The sequence below is a fragment of the Gorilla gorilla genome, chromosome 6 (assembly GCF_029281585.2).
Source record: "Gorilla gorilla gorilla isolate KB3781 chromosome 6, NHGRI_mGorGor1-v2.1_pri, whole genome shotgun sequence".
Taxonomy (NCBI): domain Eukaryota; kingdom Metazoa; phylum Chordata; class Mammalia; order Primates; family Hominidae; genus Gorilla; species Gorilla gorilla.
The window spans coordinates 123,415,925-123,430,052 of NC_073230.2; the positions used below are offsets into that span (position 1 = coordinate 123,415,925).

The 14,128-nt window shown below is 33.7% G+C and overlaps 1 protein-coding gene across 26 annotated transcripts in view; it reads left to right on the plus strand.

Moving 5' to 3' along the window:
- The window catches only part of FOXP2 (forkhead box P2), a 603,320-nt gene that overhangs the window by 383,976 nt on the left and 205,216 nt on the right, over nt 1-14,128 (plus strand).

Sequence of the window (14,128 nt, forward strand, 5' to 3'; positions counted from 1 at the left end):
TCTAGAACACAGGCCCATAACCTTAAAAAGCTTCTTATGAAGAAATGCCTCTTATCTGTGCCCAAAATGAATTGGTTTATATACCACACCTTCTAAATCGTTTGGCAAAAAAGGAGCCCTCCCTTATATATATTGAAATGACTCCAAACCACAAGAACCATACCATGGTAGCATCTGGGATTAATGTGATAGATGCTGCCAAGTTTTCTCCGCACAGTTCTGATACCATCTCAGCCAGAACTGTAGGTCTATGTCAAAAAAGTCCCACAGAGCCTACTAATTTACTTAAGCTTTAAATCCGAGTAATTATCCATGATCAATCCATACCTAATAGTATTTTCCCAAACATCAAGTTTTAAAAAAAAACTTTTCACTGAATGTCTGTAACAACGACAAAAATATGGCCATTGCCATCTTTTTCTTTACGTCACATTCACAACCCTGTTTGCAAGCATCACCAGACCTGCATGAGCAACCATAGATGTTTTACATTTTCACCACCCTTCTTTAAAGTAAACTTTCTCTCTAATTCATGTCTTAAAAACATAAGGTAGATATAAACCTCATCTTTCTATTTTAGAGATTGCATACTGGCATATGTGACATGTAATTGTAGCATTGTTCATTGCATACTGTGCATGTGGTGAATTCCATGATACCAGAACAACAGAATAGCAAAGTCCAATGTCTTCGTTATTAAATTAATTAAAATGAAATCTAAAGAGTATAACAGGAGTTTTAGCATTACTTATGAAATACTCAAATCTGCACTATTTTGTCTATGTCTTACTCCAGCTAATCACATTGGCATATGTAACTTATATAAATGTTCACTGAAAGGCTATACACATCAACAAAATGAATGAGAAAAAGAAAACTTTCCTACAGCCTAGTATTAGATCCATATAAATTCTCTGTAGGTGTAGCATAACAAACATCCTGACTCTCATAGAGCTATTCTTCTCGTTGTAAACCAGTTATAGCTAAACTCAGGCTCTGATTTATTTTTATTGATTTTAAATAAACTGAAGCTTACACTTTTAACCCAATTGAATATCCTAGAAAATAGCAGATGATCAGTAACAATATATAAGATTTAGTGGTGATTGGTTAGGGAATTTTTACCAAAGGACTTGCTATAAACCATTATAGACCTGACTGCTGACAAACCTTTACAATTAAATTTTCAGGTAGTTTTCCAATCCATGCAGTAATTCAATACCAGCATTCCCTCTGCTATTCATATCTACTTTTTCCACATGTCGTTGCCTGAGCTTCTTTGTCTGTCAATCTCACATATTCATATTTTTTTCAAACTGGCATCAAGTCAAGACTTGTTCCAGTTCTCTGTTCCTACACTACTGTTTTTGAATTGTTTTATGGGCATAGAGATAAGTCATTGGTGAGGTGATTTGAGTTCTTATTCAAGAGAATGATGACAAACTTGAAAGTAAAAGATGTAGTAAATGAGCCCTGCTTGGTACTAGCCCAACATAGTCTGTATGAGTCTGAAATCTCATACAGACCATGATAAAGCATGCATCTGTCTATCCATTCACTTGTCAATTTATCAAATACTTACAGAGTACTAGAAATCAATGCTCAAGTTAGGTATGCTACATGACATTTATTTTCAAAACAAATTGATTTATAGTTGAAATATATTTTAAGGTGACCCATAGTTTCACTCTCAAATTTTTAAAAATATTTTAATATGTGCAAATGTGAGTCCGTTACTTGTCCCTGTATATAAATCTTGCATTCAGAGGTTACAAAAATTTTACCTTATTTGAATTTTAATGAAGTCCTTCATGTTCTTTGAACAGTGTTTGACTTATCAAAATTGCAAATTTGTGAATCATATATTAAGTCAGTGTTCATTTGAAAACAGTCAAGCCTGCATGAAAGTAAAAGAATAGAAATTCTGTACATATATGTTACATGGGGCCCCTTTGCGTGATTGCATGACAACAAGCAGATAGGCCTAGTGGATTTTATGATAGGAGCCCTCTAAACATGACCATAGGAGAAACTAAACGAAGTAGTGGTCATTTTGAATTACTCCAGGAAATTTGAAGAGAGATGTCCTTGGTGCCTTAAAAGTAAAACATTTTAAAAATATTCCAAAGTCATTTAGAGAAAAATATGACTATGCCAAATAGTAAGCATACTTTTCCTTAATTAATAATCAAAAACATCTCTTATGGTTTTGAAGAATTTTCAGCATCATGCAACCACCTAATAAATGTGCACAGGTACCCCGTTTCTAATTTAAGAATTGAAACTAATATCTATATCTATCTAAATAGATATAGATATTGACTATGACTATGTCAAATAGTAAGCATACTTTTCCTTAATTAATAGTCAAAAACATCTCTTTCAATTCTGAAGAATTTTCAGCATCACACAACCATGTAACAAACATATACATGTACCCCCTGTATCTAATGTAAACATTCAAACTAATATCTATATCTGTATCAATTCAATATCAATATAGTTTACAAATATCTTCTGTCATTCTATAGGTGTCTGTTTGCTCTGTGGATACTTGGGGTTTTGTTTTTTTTTTTTTCTGCAGAAGCTCTTAAGTTTAATTAGGTCCCATTTGTTTATTTTTATTTTTGTTGCAGTTGCTTTTGGGGACTTAGCCAAAAATTCTTTGTCAAGACTGATGTTGAGAAGAGTATTTTCTATGTTGTCTTATAGGATTTTTGTAGTTTCAGGTGTTACATTTAAATCTTTGATTGATTTTGAGTTAATTTTTGTAAATAGTGAAAAGTAGGTGTCCAGTTTCATTCTTCTGAATATGGCTAGCCAGATATCCCAGCACTATTTATTGAATAGGGAGTTCTTTTCCCATGCTTATTTTTATTGACTTTGTTGAAGATCACATGGTTGTAGGTGTGCAGCATTATTTCTGAGTTTTCTATTCTGTTCTATTGTTCTATGTGTCTGTTTTTATATCAGTACCATGCTGTTTTGGTTACTGTAGCCCTGTAGTGTAGTTTGAAGTTTGGTAGTGTGATGTCTCTAGCTTTGTTCCTTTTCCTTAGGATTGCTTTGGCTATTCAGGCTCTTTTTTTGGTTCCATATAAATTTTAGAATTTTTTTTTCTAATTCTGTCAAGAATGATGTTGGTAATTGATAGGAATAGTGTTGAATCTATAGATTGGTTTGGGCAGTTTAACTATGTTTAGGATATCAATTCTCCCAAACTGTGAGCATGGAATATTTTCCCATTTGTTTGTGTCATCTCCCGATTTATTTCAGCGGTGTTTTGTAGTTCTCCTTGTACAAATCTTTCACCTTCTGTATTCATAGGTATTTCATTTTCTTTGTAGCTACTGTAAATGGCCAAATAATATGAAAAAGTACTCAGCATCACTAATCATCAAATAACTGAAAATCAAAACCACAGTGAGATGCCTTCTTACACCAGGCGGAATGGCAATTATCAAAAAGTCAAAAAAACAACAGATGCTGGCAAGGTTGTGGAGAAAGAGAATGCTTATACATTGTTGGTGGGAATGTAAATTAGTCCATCCACTATGGAAATAAGCCTGGAGACTTCTCAAAGCTCTTAAAACAGAGCTACCATTCAACCCAGCAATACAATTAATTACTGGATGTATACCCAAAGTAAAATAAATCACTCACTAAAGAAAAAAATAAGCACCCATATGTTCATTGTTATGCTATTCACAAAAGCAAAGACATGAAATCAACCCAGATGCCCATCAGTGGTAGATTGGACAAAGAAAATATAGTACCAAGTACATCATGAAATACTACACAGCCATGAAAATGAATGAAATCATGTCTTTTGCAACATGGATGTAGCTGTAGGCCATAGTCCTAAGCAAATTAACACAGCAACAGAAAACTAAATCCCACATGTCCTCACTTATAAATAGGAGCTAAGCATTGCACACACATGGACATACAGACACTGGGGACTACTAGAGCGGGAAGGGAGGGAAGTGGGTGTGGGTTGAAAAATTACCTATTGGATACTATGCTCTCTACCTGGGTGGTGGGATCCATTCCCCAAAGCTCAACATCATGTAATATTCCCATGTAACAAACCTGCCACATGTACCCCCTGTATCTAATGTAAACATTGAAACTAATCTCTCTCTATATAAATATAAACTGATACATATATATCTGAAAAAGAATGTATCACGCAAATTCTTAGAAACTTGGTAATAGATTATAGCTCATAAGTATATTCGTCACAGGATTTGGGGGAAATTGAATTATACAAAGGTAATTTCAGATAAATGTTTATGAGATAAAAATTATAAATATGCTTAAATAGGAATGGGCAGATAGGAAGGGAGAATTGATACTGTATATATTTAACTCAGTTAAGATAGAAGATAACAGCCTACCAGTTATTTTCTTAAAGACATTGCCCCAAAGTTCTACAAAAACTTCTGGGCCTCATGATGAAGGGTTCTAGAGGGAACCAAGTATTCTGACTTCTAAAACCTCAGGGTATTTATAGCTAGACACTTATGAGGTATTATAGTTGGCTGACCTCAGGAAGAAAATGTAGTAGAGTGTTTTTAAAAACAAAGAGCATCTAAGGAAAAATAGATAAAGTTATTAAGAAGTTGGAGATATTTTTATAATAAAACAGACTGAGTAAGTATATGTCAAAATAATCCATCATAATGAACCACATGAATATGTTGAATGGGAATTTCACCAAACTCTACAATACCAATGATTTCGGGCCTCTTGGATCTCTTTTAGGGCCAAGCAAATCAAACTATTTATTGCTTGTTTTTACGTAGTACAATTTGAAACTTATTCAGGATTATGGCCTAACTTATGACTATAAGAAACAAAGGAATGTAAACAAATTTATGAGTCAGGAATGAGTAATTATTTATTATGGTTACAAAGAAAAAGTTTACCTTATTGAGAACCAAAGGACTTGGTCTGGTTTATCTTCTTTTCTTATACTTTTCCTGAGAAAGATGAGACTGAAACTCAGGTTACTGATAGATCAGTAGTCCACACCACATTTGTGGTTTTAAGTTGGCATCATCCTGATTCATGTGCTCTATGCTGCTAGTTATTTCTAGAGCATTACCCCTTGTATTCAGACCTGATGGAGTAGAGAGTTCTGCTTAATATGGCCAAAGGGAGTAAAATGTGAATAGCAGTGACAACTCTGGATACATCTTGGTTTGTGTGCTTTTTAAATTGATCTCCCTAAATTCCCTTTCCTTGTAAATGAACCAACACAACACCACATTTAGCATGATATATTGGTGACTTGGTTAAATTTTTCCGTTCTCTCCATTTACACAATTAAGTTATATTTTGTGAAAGTGGTGCTTCAGTAGCATACTATATGGTAAAGGCTTGTTACATCTAGATCCTTACATCACTATTTCAAAATTATGTTATAGGGAAAGTTTTTCTCTCATTAGAAACAGGAAATAAAGGCCTTAAAATCCTTTTTAAACATATTCTGCTATTTTCTGTGCTATGGTGACCAATTTAAAATGTATCGCAAGTAATAAGGCATCATTTTTTTCTGCATAAAACATACCAGGAAAATGGACACCAACTCAAAATTTTTGTTTTGTGAATAGTGACTTGTTCCTTTTCTAGACAACTTTCCAGTAGTGGTTTTGTTTTTGTTGTTTAAATGGCAGACTTTAACTCTTTAAAAATTTAATTGGAATGCAGGCTTTTTGTAAAAGTAGGTTATTTGTAAAGTTCTGTGAGTCCTGAACATCACAGACACAATGTGGTAACATATTATTTATTGAAATATAATAGAGGGAATCTAATTCATCACTAGTTTGCTTATTTGATTAGAAATACTGTGTGTTACGCTTGGTCAAGTTACTTTGGATCAGTTACTTTTAACATGGTATTTACCTGGCAACTACACACTATTCTGAACCTGCCATATGTTCAAGGCACAAAGTTGAACAAATGGAGAACTAAATGAGAAGGTGTTGATAATTTTAGAAGAGATATTTGAGAAAAAAAAAAACACCTCAGCTCTGGAGCCAGGATTATTTTGTAAATATATGAGGGAGATTGACTGTTATTATTTTTAAGTATCATTCTAAAGAGAAACTCTTTGAAAGTGTGTATGTTTTAAAAATTTAATTTGTGAATTGAAATTTTTGTAAGTGTACATTTAAACACAAATCTGTACACATGTTATTATTCCTGTTTTTTCAGAAATAAATATATAGTAAATTTTTATTGGAATATCAGAAGTAAAACTTAACACAACTGTCTTAATATAGGTTACTGCAGCAATTTACTAATTGTTAACTAATGAGTTGCATAAAAGCTTGTTAGTTGTTCACACTAGACATAGTGCTTATTTTTCAGCCATTACATCCTGATCATTCTGACTATTGCTAAAGTCTGTTGTGTACTCCTAGTAATCTTTATATTCAGATTGGAACCAACCATCTGCTTCTTTCTATAATATTTGCCACAGAGTAATTTCTTGCTCTTAAACCTTGGACTTTAGGGGGCAGTGACTAATAGAGACACATTTGAGAGACACTTGGTCACTTATAATCTAGCTTTGCATCTTTGTTAAACTTGAATTCAAGACAGCTAGAAAAGGTTGGTAACCAAAAGAAGATTTTGTTATTGTAACTTTTATCATTGCCTGCCTCAAACTAATAAAGGGCCACTTAGACACTTGCCAAGGGTAATTAATTTTTCTTCTTTCCCCTGTCCCCCTCCTCCTCCTCTGTTGTAACTGGAAGCTTGCAATCCAATTACATTTTTAAAGAGTTAAAGTCTACCATGTAAAATACAAAAACAAAATCACTACTGGAAAGTTGTCTAGAAAAGCAACAAGTCCATATTCACAAAAGAAAAATTTTAAGTTGGTGTCCACTTTCCTAGTCTCTTTTATTCAGAAAAAAAATGATGCCTTATTACTTATGATACATTTTAAATTGTCACCATAATGCAGAAAAAAGAATTTGATTTTATATATATATACACACACACACATACAGACACATGTATATACACATATACATGTAAATATATGTATATATACATATACATTCATATATACATATATAAACATATATACATGTATACATATGTATATGCATATGTGTATACATATATACATGTGTGTACATATATACATGTGTGCATATATACATATGTGCGCATATATACATATACACGTATATATGTGTATGTATGTATACATATATATATACATATACATACATACATACACATACACACCCGTATATTCACTTTTGATATCAAGGATCTTAGACCCAACAGTGGGAAATTGCTCTAAAGAGTTGACAATGATCATTAAAGAATCATTGTAGACATTAGTCAGTCTCCAAATAAACAGTAAAATGCTGATGAAACACTTAACTCCCAGTATTCTCGAGCTCTGGATAATGAATGTGGTTTAAAATTAATTTAACCAGATCTAATAACAAAAACTAAAACCCTCTAAAGTATTTCATGTCTTGTGGATAAACCTCTTATGTGTTGCTAGAAACAACCTTTTATTCCAAATCTAATTTTCTTTCCAACTCTGAGGATATGTTGATATAGATTATTTTAATTCAATAACAAGTTTGAGGTAGTACACTAACCTGAGTCATTATGTGTATATAAAATTGCAATCATCCCATTTCCTTTTGGAGTTTTATAGATAAGCTTCTTACTTGCCCTCTTGCCCCCTCATATACATATTTTAAATTATCTGTATACATTTTTAAAAGTTATTATAAATATATAGAGAAGTAATTTGGTTATATTTTAATTTATTTTTTCAAAAGCTCAAAGTACATTTAAATCTATACTTAAACCTAGCCAGTCCTGATAAACAACTTTGAGTCACAATAAATAAGAGTTTAAGAAATAATAAGGATCAGTTCCAAATTACAGTGACTAATAAATTTTCCCCAAAGCATAATAGGTTAAAATAGCTTCTGCTAGAGGAGTGGGACAAGTAAAGACTCTCCACTCAGAACAACCAATGTGTTCCTAAATAGTTCTTTTCTCATTAATTGACGTTAATGTGGACTTAATCACTCTTCTCTACTGCCTCTGTGCACTTAGAGTCCTGCTTCTCTACCTTTATTAAAGGTAGGATCAAGTCACCTCTAGGAAATTCCCCCAGAGTACTTAATTCCCTGGCTCAAGTAAATGTTACTATTACTGTTCGTTGCAGATGATCTCATATGGAAACTCTATCTATCTATCTATCTATCTATCTATCTATCTATCTATCTATCTATCTATCTATCTATCTATCTAATCTATAATGTTTAGAAGTTGTAACCCGGTAAATAGAAAGGCCTGATTTATAGCACTATCAGCCCCCTTATCTGAGACATTTTCTGTTGACATTGATGTACAATCATGAAAATGTTCCAGACCTGCTTTAAAAAGAGGGGTCACTATGGCTTGGGTTCTGATTTTAACTTAATCACCATTGATTACTCTTCTTTCTTAGTTACTATTCCTCCTAGTTGGCAGGGTCCCAGAACTACATGCAGTACTCTAGAAATTAAATCCTATTAGTACTCAATATAACAGGAGGATCAAGAGAGAGAGGGATTGTCTTGTATTTCCTACTTGTTGTGCTACTATTTATGCATTGTGATATCATGCATGCTTGAACTAGTGATTGAGGAGAAAACAGTTCTAATAGGAATTGGCAGTTAGCCCAGAAGTCCTACTCAATGCCTTGAGCAATATTAACATCCTCTCAGTGTTATGGAGGCTTGTAAAGACTGACGTTAGGATTTATTTTTCATAATTAAATGATATATTCTTTGTTTTCTTTTTAAATTTAAAGATAGTAGTTTGCTCAATTGTTATGCCAAATTGGATTTTCAACTGAAGGTAATTTGAGATTTTTTAAATCAATTTGACCCTTCCTGCTTTGGCATTAAAACTGCATATTATTTTATATGTTTTATGTAATACAAGAATGACAACAAGGTATGTCTTTATCACGAAGAAAAAAAGAATACACCAACATTCTCAGTAGTTTGTTTCTTTCCCTTTCATTTCCATCTTTTGGAAAATTTTACTGCTTTGTTGTCTCTCCATCACACCTACTCTTACCTTGCTCTATGCAATGAACACAGGTAGATATAAATATTTTTATGTGTTTTTACTGCACAGCACACATGCTCAATTTGGAACATAAGCTTAAATATCAATTTATGAAATAAGAGTTAAAAAAGAAAGGTAAAACAATTGAATTAACTTGACTGTTGGCTCATCAATAGGTACTAATAGACAAAACAATGGAGACATGGTTTTAATGTTGCCACTCACATTTAATAATTGTGAACTTTATGATAGAAGAGAATCCTAAAATTTCTAGACTGAAATTACTTGTCAAATCTTTCTCCCAAGTTTGCCCTTTCTCCCTGTGATTTTGTAAAATATACTGTGTTATACAAGGTTTAGCTGATACGCTTCTGAAGCCACAGAATTCTTCAGGATAGAAATTGCACTTCATGGAGTAAATGGAAGCTATGTAAATAGTACATCTCCTTCCGCAAGTTAGTTTTCATTTATTCCTGTTTCTTTTCTTTTTTTTTTTCCAGTCAGTAAGGTTCGTATGAAGTCATCCTGTATTTCTTTCTCACTTACTCCTCCTCATTGAAAAAACATCACCAGACTAAAATTTCTGTCAGAATATCTACTTTCACCCTTTCTTTTCACTTGCACTGCCACACCCTTTATTTCCTTAGATCTGGATTATTGCGTGGCTGGTCTCCATGCTTCCAAGGTTTTTCCTTCCTACTCTTCAATCTTGCATATCCTCCTGTATCAACTTATACTATCATAACATTAAATACCTTGCTCAAAATCTCACAACCAGTCTCAAGATTTTAAGCCTCTAAATACTGTGCTCAGTTCTACTTGGTATCTCTGAAATAAAATTTGCCTCAGGAAGTTTGAATATGCTAGTACCCAATGTCAGGTATTCTCTCTCTTCATTCATATATCCCAACTCAAGATGCATAATTACTCTGAATCCTGACTCTTTCAACTGGATGACATCTTTCCCTTCTCAAGCTTATCTGATATTTGATGTTGCTATCATTTTTTGGCATTTAATGATACTGACATTTTTTAAAAAGGTTAATATTTATATCTTTCCTCTTTAACAAACTCTATAAAGTCTTTGACATCAAAGACTATGTCCAAAGGGTGCTTAACATGTGTTGTACACATAGTAGTTGTTCAGCAAATATTTTGAAGATTAATGGACAATTAATAATTATGATTATAATAAATGGGACATTTTAGTGTAATTAAATTGGATGTGCATTTTAAAGAATAATAAAGCAGTCCTGGAACATCCTCTCGTTATTATAATTAAATTTGAATTTACTGGTCTACTTCTTCTAGTACTATATCTAAGACATGAGAGCATTTTAAATTCCTACTCAATTAAGCTTTAAATGTACTTTACAATTTACAGATATAAATCACATTGGAATAAAATATCATTCTTAATGTTATATGAAGTCAGAATTCCCTATAATATAAATCTTGGGTAACAATTTCTTTTGCAGGGGGAAACACCCCCATTTTCAAAACGATCTTTTAAAGTAATTTTGATAAAACTTATCAAAGGTTGCTGATTTGTATCTTTTTAGTTGCAGTGACATTTTTTAAGTGTAGATTAGAATTCTCTGTGATAATCTAATTGTGCTCTATTGACATCAAAAAGCAAGACAATTTGTGTATTTGTATATGTGTATTTTGACTTCTTGAATTTTTGAATATATCTTTCAAACTCAGTTTCTACTACAAAACAGGAAGCTAAAACAAAGTTATCTTAACCTTTTAGTGCATGATAATATTGATGTTACTATTTTGGTGTACAATCCAGTGGTCAAATGGCCAGTATATCCTGTACACAAGGGGCTCACTAACAGGGTTTGCCAAGAACAAATAAAAATCTTCTTGATTTCTATAAGCTGTAGTGTATTCGGTATGTATGAGAATAAAATGACTTTTAAACATTTCTTTCAGAGTGGTAATAATAATGACATTGATTGTTCACATTTCTGGAAATAAAATGGTCATTTATTCTAAAATTAATATAGAAGGTCTTTTTCATTTATTGTTAATTTTTGCATAAGAAATCATATCCTGAATTGCGCCTGACTAACCCTTACTATTGTCATTAACCAACAGCCATCATAGATAAGAATATTTTGTGCCTTTAAAATGTACGTTTTAGATATCACAAGTTGCATTAACAGAAAAATAACAAAATCATTATCTATTCTACATCAGAAGGAAGTTAGCTATAAAGAATAGCTTTTTGGGTTATTTTTTAATTGTACAGAATTTTCCAGTTGCTTTAAAATTGGTATTGGTTGGAACATTATCAATGTTAAGGTACTATGTACTCTGGATTTAAATAAATATGTAGTTTTTATGAAGAGAAGTTGGTAATTTTTACTTGAAAAAATCTGTTTGAAATATATGAATTTATGCATAGCTGAGAATCCTGTAATAAATATCATTAGTACTAGATTTTGTTAACATTATAAAATATATATGCTTTGCCCCAAACACTGAATTTATAAACTTTGAAATGAAAGCATTGCTTTTGCTAAAAATGCTTTACAATTTGGTCTCAATTAATCTCAGGTTTTTCTGAAAATAATGTTTTAGAAAATTTTTTTATTAAAAACCTCACCTACATATGGTTTAAAGTAACCCATATCAATCTAATTCTCAACCTGAATAATTGTAAGCATAAAACTTCATATTGCTATATTTTCTTAGAACTTCAGTGGTAGAATTTGAAATACTAAGAAAATTCAGCATAGTTTTAGAAATACTAATGTTATATTTTATTGTTTTAGAGGTCTTAAATTTTTTTAAAATAGTTTATAAAAGTTAATAGGTGTGAACAGATACTTATTTCTGAACTTTTAAGCAAACATATAATCTGAATATTTAGGTGAGGTATTTCAGGGTAAATGTTTAAATCTGTACATTTAGGTATCCTTGAAAATTAAGTTGAAATCTAGACAATATTACACTTGCTGTGTAGTATTGATGAAAATAGTAATAATCATGCTAATAACAATAAGAAGAATAAGGAGGAGGATAATATCTAATATGTATTGAACACCCTACATTTTTGGGACTATTCTGAGTACTTTACATGTACTCGCTTATTTAATCATCTCATAACCCTTTGAGATGAATACTGTTCACTTACAAAATTTACAGAAATAGGTAATGAACTATGAAGATGGAAATAAGTAATGATGTGTATAACTGATAAATAAATTTTCCAAGTTGAGAAAGCTAACAAGTGGTGGAGCTGTAATACAAACATGTATGGTATAACTTCAGAGCCCTAATCTTACCCTTTACATGGAAGTCCTAAAGACATAGTCTCCTGATTTGCAAAATGGAGTCAATACTGCTATAATAACTCTTGCTGCCGTGGCTCCTGCTACTACTTTTCATGAGATAGCAATGCAGAATTAATAATAAAACATATTTTGAACCATACAAATGTAAACGGACCCTTTATCAAACATGTCTGTATTAGTTCTCACACTGCTAATAAAGACATACCCGAGACTGGGTAATTTATAAAGTAAAGGAGGTTTAATGGACTCACAGTTCCACATGGCTGGGGAGGCCTCACAATCATGGTGGAAGGCAAAGGGGAAGCAAGACATATCTTACATGGTGGCAGGCAAGAGCACATGTGCACGGGAACTCCTGTTTATAAAATTATCAAATCTCATGAGACTTATTCACTATTACAAGAAGAGGATGGGAAAAACCCACCCCCATAACTCATTTAACCCCACCAGTTTCTCCCACAACACTTGGGGATTATGGAAGCTATAATTCAAGATGAGATTTGGGTGGGGACACAGCCAAACCATATCATTCCACCCCTGGCCCCTCCCAAATCTCATGTCCTCACATTTCAAAACCAGTCATCCCTTCCCAACTGTCCCCCAAAGTCTTAACTCATTTCAGCATTAACTTAAACGTCCACAGTCCAAAGCCTCATCTGAGACAAGGCAAGTCCCTTCTACCTATCAGCCTGTAAAATCAAAAGCAAGTCAGTTACTTTCTTGATACAATAGGGATACAAGCATTGGGTAAATACACACATTCCAAATGGGAGAAATTGGCCAAAATGAAGCCATGCAGGCCCCATGCAAGTTTGAAATCCATCAGGATAGCCAAATCTTAAAGCTCTGAAATGATCTCCTTTGACTCCATGTCTCCCATCCAGGTCACGTTCCTATAAGACGTTGGTTCCCATAGCCTTGGGCAGCTCCACCGCTGTGGCTTTGCAGGGTACAGCCCCCATCCTGGCTGCTTTCACAGACTGGCATTGAGTGTGCAGCTTTGCTAGGTGCACAGTGCAAGCTGTCAGTGAATCTACCACTCTGGGGTCTGGAGGATGGTGGCCCTCATCTCACAGCTCTGCTAGACAGTGTGCCAGTGGGGACTTTGTGTGAGGGCTCCCACCCCACCTTTGCCTTTTGCACTGCCCTAGCAGAGGTTCTCCATGAGGACCTCAACCCTACAGCAAACTTCTGGCTGGACATCCAGAAATTTGCATACATCCTCTGAAATCTAGGCAGAGGTTCCCAAATCTAAATTCTTGACTTCTGTGCCCCAACAGGATCAACACAATGTGGCAGCTCTCAAGGCTTGGGGCTTGAAACCTCTGAAGCCAAAGCATGAGCTGTACCTTGACCCTTATTATCCATGACTGGAGCAGCTGGGATGCAGGGCACCAAGTCCCTAGGCTGCACACAGCAGGGGGGCCGTGGACCCAACCCAGGAAACCATTTTTTCCTCCTAAGCCTCTGGGCCTGTGAAGGAGGGGCTGCTGTGAAGGTCCTCAACATGCCCTGGAGACATTTTCTCCATTGTCTTGGTGATTAACATTGGGCCCCTCATTACTTATGCAAACTTCTGCTGCCAGCTTGAATTTCTCCCCAGAAAATGGGTTTTTCTTTTCTATCACATCATCAGGCTGCAAATTTTCCAAACTTTTATGCTCTACTTCCTCTTGAATACTTTGTTGCTTAGAAAATTCTTCCACCAG